The following is a 5,778-nucleotide window of genomic DNA, read 5'->3' as shown; positions in this document are numbered from 1 at the left end:
CAGGAGGCGCCCAGGGCCGCCTCTACGCATGCGCTGTTGCTTGCCGCTTGCTGCCTGCAGTATCGCCGCCTCACCAGCAGGTGGCCGTAGACGGCCTCCACGAGAGCCACCGCCTGGATTCCCACCCTCTTTGCCCGGAACAAGCACAAAGGACAACGGCAGAAACTTGCACCCCCCGCTGTCTTAGGGAGGAAGCAACTGCCTCGAGCAACGTGGCGCTCGCGGCTGGCAAGTTGTGCGGCGGCAACCTGAAACACTCCATTTTTTTACCCGGAGAAAAAAGGCAGGGAGATGAGAATCACGAACCCACCGTGGCCACCAGGAAGCTCAGAACCCCAAGACCACAGCAGAGTTACTCTCACCGGCTGCCTTACCTCTGCCCGCTCACCTGTCCCCGAGACAGAAGCGTCCATCTGCCCTCTTAAGCCAGCTACAACACCTCGAAAAGGCAAAGCGGGGACACTCAGAATGACACTGAGAACGGCAACGCAAAAGGAACTGCTGCATCACTCACCTTGCCAGAGGCAGCTCTGGCTGGGATGACGTCCTAGGTTGCAGGCTGCCTTTCAGCTTCAACACACCAAAACGTAGTCAGAGGATAACCATTCAGCTGCCAGCATTAGCACCCACCCCTCAACGACACAAGGGACCCCAGTTTTTATTTGTATCGTTTCGGAACAGCAGACATCTTCCCTCAGCACCTCACAAGTAGACCGAGCCAGTCACCGAGCTGCCAAATGAAGGCTCGACGGTTCCAGAAGGCGCTCCTTCCTTGGACCGGTTCCTCCTAAGGTTTATCTAAGGCTGGAGAGAAAAAAAAAAAAAAAAAAAGAGACAAAACCGAAAAACACTCCACACCTGCGATCTTTCCAGATTCAGTAACAGACGTTCTTCAGCACCATTCAAGCACTATGCGAACAGCTGCTCGCAGGCAGCTCAAGCCTCCTCCCCCTCCGCATCTGCCACACACTACGGAGATGACTCTGCGCCAGCTGCCCTTCAGTACGTGCCCAGCGGCAGACCGGACGTCTTTGCCAAAACAGTCCGGACAACGTCTTACTACACCGACGGACCGCCACGTTAGCTACCATCGCTAACGGCCAGGCAGGACAGCTCCAGGCCAAAACACACGCACACACAGGCACTCACCCCGCTACGGAACCTGCACTGGTGGGCACACGGCGATTCCCCCTCCCCTGGGGGGCAACGCATCGAGCGGCCTCCGTCTGTCCATCCCTGTGGCCATCCCTGCATGGGGAACGGATGCTGGAAGCGGGCTTGTCACTATCGCTGCTTTGGGTAGCTGTGGAGTAACTGCCTGAAGTAACTAGGCAAATTAAACTAATAGTCACCTTTTGAAGAAAACGTACGGCATTGAAGAAGCTTTCAGAGCAGAGTGGAGACACTGCGGCTAGGCTCTATGACCAGACGGGGACTGCTCTCGTGCGCACCGAGACCGACGAGCTGCACCTTTGCTACCCTGAGCCAATGACCTGTCATGTTTTTGACAAAACTCCGTACTCTCGGCAACTTCTGCTCATTCTAGCATCATCGTAATACCAAAACACACCTCCATACCAAAAGCTCCAAGGTGCAAACACCCCTCACTGAGCACGCGCTCTGAATTTCTCAGACCCTATACCTTTAAAGGAAAGCAAGAAATCTTTTTACCGGTCATAACCAAGGTATGCCTGGCTAGAGTCACTCAAGCTCCACCTAAAAGAGAGAAAATACCGTCAACTGTCTTAAGCGAAAGGGGATGGTAGGGACGATACCATCACGAAGGATACCTTTCTGACTTCTGCAATCAGTCGATGGGCTGAGCCTCTCCTCCCCCCGCACTGGGACGCCGTGGGGTAATATTGGAACACTTGGTTGTACCACGTGTCTCCTTGGAAACTTAGAAATATCTAGAGCCTTTGTGTCTTTTAACGCGTTAACAGCCAGGACGATTACCTGTGTATGTCATGCGTGCTCCCTTGCTTTTGCGGACAGAGAATTTATCGCCGGCAATCCAAAGAACCCGTGTCCTTGTCGCTCTAAGGAATTGCTGTTCGTTGCATTGTTCCTAGCCGTGACAGTACTCATTGAACGGGACTAGAGCAAGGGCGTGCTATGTTATTGGGTGAATCCATGTCCATGATAGTCCAGTACCCTGAATCTGACCAGAACCATAACAATTAGCTAGCTACGTCCCTTAACGTGACAGGATTTCATAGGGAAAAAAACATAAAACCTAAGATTTCTCATCCCTGGGGCCTTGGGGCCAGGCAGAGGAGGAACCTGAGACTCCTAGCCATGCGACTCCTGAGATTCGCAGCTTACAGTTAGTTACTCGGTGTCTTCTGGTCTCACGGGATGAGGCAGAGGTATAATTAATTCCTTCTCCGTCTTGCTGGAAAGAGCTTTTCCTATCTGTGACAAAGGAAAAAAATAAAAAAAATAAAAAAAGTTGTGATCATGGGAGTCATTACGCAAAGCCACACTGTGAATTCAGTACCTACAGTTAAGATCATTTTTAGTCAAGAACACCTCGGCAGCAATGTTATCACTGCAAACATAGTGCTGGAAAAAAAATAAAAAATAATAAAAAAAAAAGTAATCGACTCAAGATAAAGGAAAGGGCAAGCTAAGAGGACAAATAACACGACCGCAACAACCGTCTGCAACAACCATCTGGTAGATGGTTGTCCACAGCCCTCGGATTCCACGGTCGTCTTCCCTAACAAATGAATCCTGGAAAAACAGAAAAGATACGCGTCGTGCCCACAAAAGCCTTTGGGGAGACTACTGAAGGGAAACCAAACCAAAAAACTAGGAACGGCAAGCGGCGTGTACGTCGGTTTTGTTAACGGAGTCACACTAACGTGCTAGAAATGTCCTCGTCCTTTGCCCTCTACCTTGAAAATGTCACCCCATTCTGTCAGCGTTCACCATCAGCGTTTTCTTGTATTTTTAAAGATTTTCACGTGGACAGCTGAGGAAAACATTCTGAATCCCTGTCATCGAGGGAAAAGAGGAGAAATTAAAATAGAGGGATGAGGGGGGAAGAAGCGCAGCCATTCCCTTCCTCGGTAATACGAGCAAAAAGCTCAGGCGCTCGGAAACAACGTGCTTTGAAAGGTAAAACACATAAGAAACTGCACGTTATTTAATCTCAGCTATAGAGTCAAGCGTATTTGTACCTGCTCGTTTATTCATCTGGCAGTTTATTTTGCTACAGATGCTACAGAACTTAGAAACTGCAAGGTTACTACTACCTTCTGTAACCGATGCGATCTTTGCTAGGAATAGCTATCTAAAAGAGCCAACAAAATCCCCTTTGTCGACAGCCACCTGAACTTTTATCGTCTAACAAGAGCCCTACAAACATCCCCCGGGATGCTCAACTTCGGAAACTTTCTGTTCAACTTGAGGCAGAACAAGCCCTCACCCTGGAAACCTTCACCTGGCTCTCCACTGCTGGCAGAGTAGCACTCGGATACTGTCCAGTGTGCGCTGCAGCCTACTGGCTTACGCGTATTTACTGCGGCCTACCTCGATATGCTCACAGAGAGACCCATGAAAAATCCACTCTTTCGTTCAGAAAAGTAGACAAATACATACATACGACACGGTAAGGAAGGAAAGCTGAACACGGGCTGCGGTCCTTTACCGAGGGGCAGATCCAACATCAGCACAAGGAACTTTGGGGCACGTGAGCGATCACCTACACCAGCCATCGGGACAAGCCAAACGCATGCACACGAGCCTCGATTAAAACAAACAAGCAAACAAACAAGCAACAACAACAACACACACATTAAGTTCCTTTATAGCTTCTGGAAGTAACAACCTACAGCTTAGATGCAGTTGGATTGCATCAGCTTAGGGACTGCCTCCTTCAAAATGCACAGTGGGGTGGGGAAACCAGTCTCCAAAAACTGTTGCCCAGAAGGAGAGTGTTGCCTTCTCCATAGGTGACATTCTTCCAAGCATCGCCCCGTTCATGGATTTTACCAGCCCCAACGGGATGGTCCTGCAGGCATGAGTCGGGTACGCTTCCCACGGGGTTTATTTGATGCTGAAGTAAGTTTTCTGCGGGTACGAGAAACGCAGCACGAGATGGAGAGTAAGCTGCGGTACCGTCTGCAGCACAACGCTTGTGCGATATTGGACCTGAGGGGACCGGGCAAAGCCTGCGATAATCGCTGAACGGCTGGGTAAGTAGGGAGCCCTACGGGAAAACAGAGCTCACGTTCTGGGAAGCTCTTTTCCCATCGAGAAGAGGACCTTTCCTATTCAGCGTCTTTAGGTTACTTGCTATTTGCTTTGGCAAGTTAGCCTTTGTAGAAGCCAAGACATTTATAACTGCCAAGCACCGTTTATAGTTCTTGTTCTCTGACGACAGGGAATTGCACTCGGGGCACTAGTTAATAGGAAAGTCTGGCTCTGTTTCACCCAAATCAAGTACCTAAACCACGGACAGGAGTCTGCAGAAAGTATACTTTCAAAAGCCAATTTAAAGAGAAGGATAGTACTCACTTTTCCAACATTTCTGCAACGACTGGGGCAAAAAAGGCTGAACCAGGGACGTCTCTGTCATCCCCTCTAGGATTTAGCGACTTCATACAGTTATGGGTCAAATAAAACACACGCACACACAGGCACACAACATACAAACATTAGAAACAAAACACAGGACACAAGGGGGGGAGGGGGGGGGGGACGGGAAGACTCCCAGAGGGAAGCCCTACAGCAACAGCAAGTCAGAACAGGTGTTCTGCAGCAGAACCGAGGAGAGACTCGAATGTTCCAGAATCGGAATCACAGAATAATCTAGGTTGGAAGAGACCTCCAAGATCACCGAGTCCAACCTCTGACCTAATGCTAACAAGTCCTCCACTAAACCATATCCCTAAGCTCTACATCTAAACGTCTTTTAAAGACCTCCAGGGATCGGGACTCAACCACTTCCCTGGGCAGCCCATTCCAGTGACTGACAACGGAAGCAGTGCAAACCGCGTGGAGGAAAAACAAAAACAAAAAAAACACCGGTGAAAGCAGCAGAAAAACGTGTCGTCTCGGGGAGGAAATAACTGCCCTGAGCAACGTGCCCTTCCCAGGGTGAACCTAACGTGCCCAGGGCCTTGGGGGCAGGCAGAGAAGGAACCTGTGACTCTCAGCGTGGTGTCTCCCGAGAATCGCAGCTTACAGTGACTCCAGGTCTTCTGGTCTCACAGGATGAGGCAGAGGTATAATTAATTCCTTCGCCATCTCTCCGGAAAGAGCTTTTCTCCTGTCTGTGACAAAGGAGAAAAACGTTACGATTGTGGGAGTCATTATACAAAGCCACGCTCAGTGACTTCATGACTACAGTTACGATTGTTTTTAACCAAAAACACCTCCGTCGAGATGTTACCACTGCAAACGTAGCGCTGCACAAAAATTCAACTCAAGAGGAAGGAAAGGGCAAGCTAAAAGGACGAAGGACGTGACCAAAGGCACCCGCAATAATCACCTGGTAGATGGCTGTCCACAGCCCTCGGATTTCACGCTCGTCTTTCCTGACGAATTCATCCTGATTGCCCATCAGCAATCGGTAATAAGGTTTATTAATCTTCCTACGTTAAGTCTGCCGATTTTGCCCTCTATCCTCCCACTAATCCATTCAGAAGAGGTATTACTAAGATCAACTTAAAATACGTCCTTTCTCTCTCTCTGGATATACACAGATATATCTATAAGAAATAATAATTAAGCAAAACAATACAAATCACAGACTAATAAGGATTCTTC

At 49.2% G+C, this 5,778-nt stretch overlaps 2 long non-coding RNA genes across 2 annotated transcripts in view; both read right to left on the bottom strand.

Moving 5' to 3' along the window:
* Window positions 1-264: 264 nt before the first annotated feature.
* LOC118159825 lies at window positions 265-4,679 on the bottom strand. The gene is made up of 5 exons (XR_004747254.1): window positions 3,836-4,679; window positions 2,901-3,234; window positions 1,791-2,415; window positions 1,150-1,341; window positions 265-804 (listed from the first exon to the last, which is right to left on the bottom strand). It is a non-coding gene; the product is annotated as an uncharacterized LOC118159825 (long non-coding RNA).
* Window positions 4,680-5,170: 491 nt separating this feature from the next.
* The window catches only part of LOC118159827, a 1,036-nt gene continuing 428 nt past the window's right edge, over window positions 5,171-5,778 (bottom strand). The window contains exons 2-3 of the long non-coding RNA XR_004747255.1: window positions 5,501-5,560; window positions 5,171-5,282 (exon numbers count right to left, since the gene is read on the bottom strand). This is a non-coding gene — a long non-coding RNA (uncharacterized LOC118159827). The remainder of the gene's footprint in view (window positions 5,283-5,500; window positions 5,561-5,778) is intronic.

The sequence above is a fragment of the Oxyura jamaicensis genome, unplaced genomic scaffold (assembly GCF_011077185.1).
Source record: "Oxyura jamaicensis isolate SHBP4307 breed ruddy duck unplaced genomic scaffold, BPBGC_Ojam_1.0 oxyUn_random_OJ72204, whole genome shotgun sequence".
Lineage (NCBI taxonomy): Eukaryota > Metazoa > Chordata > Aves > Anseriformes > Anatidae > Oxyura > Oxyura jamaicensis.
The sequence above is the reverse complement of the archived record's forward strand: the minus strand, read 5'-3'. Positions and strand labels throughout refer to the sequence as shown.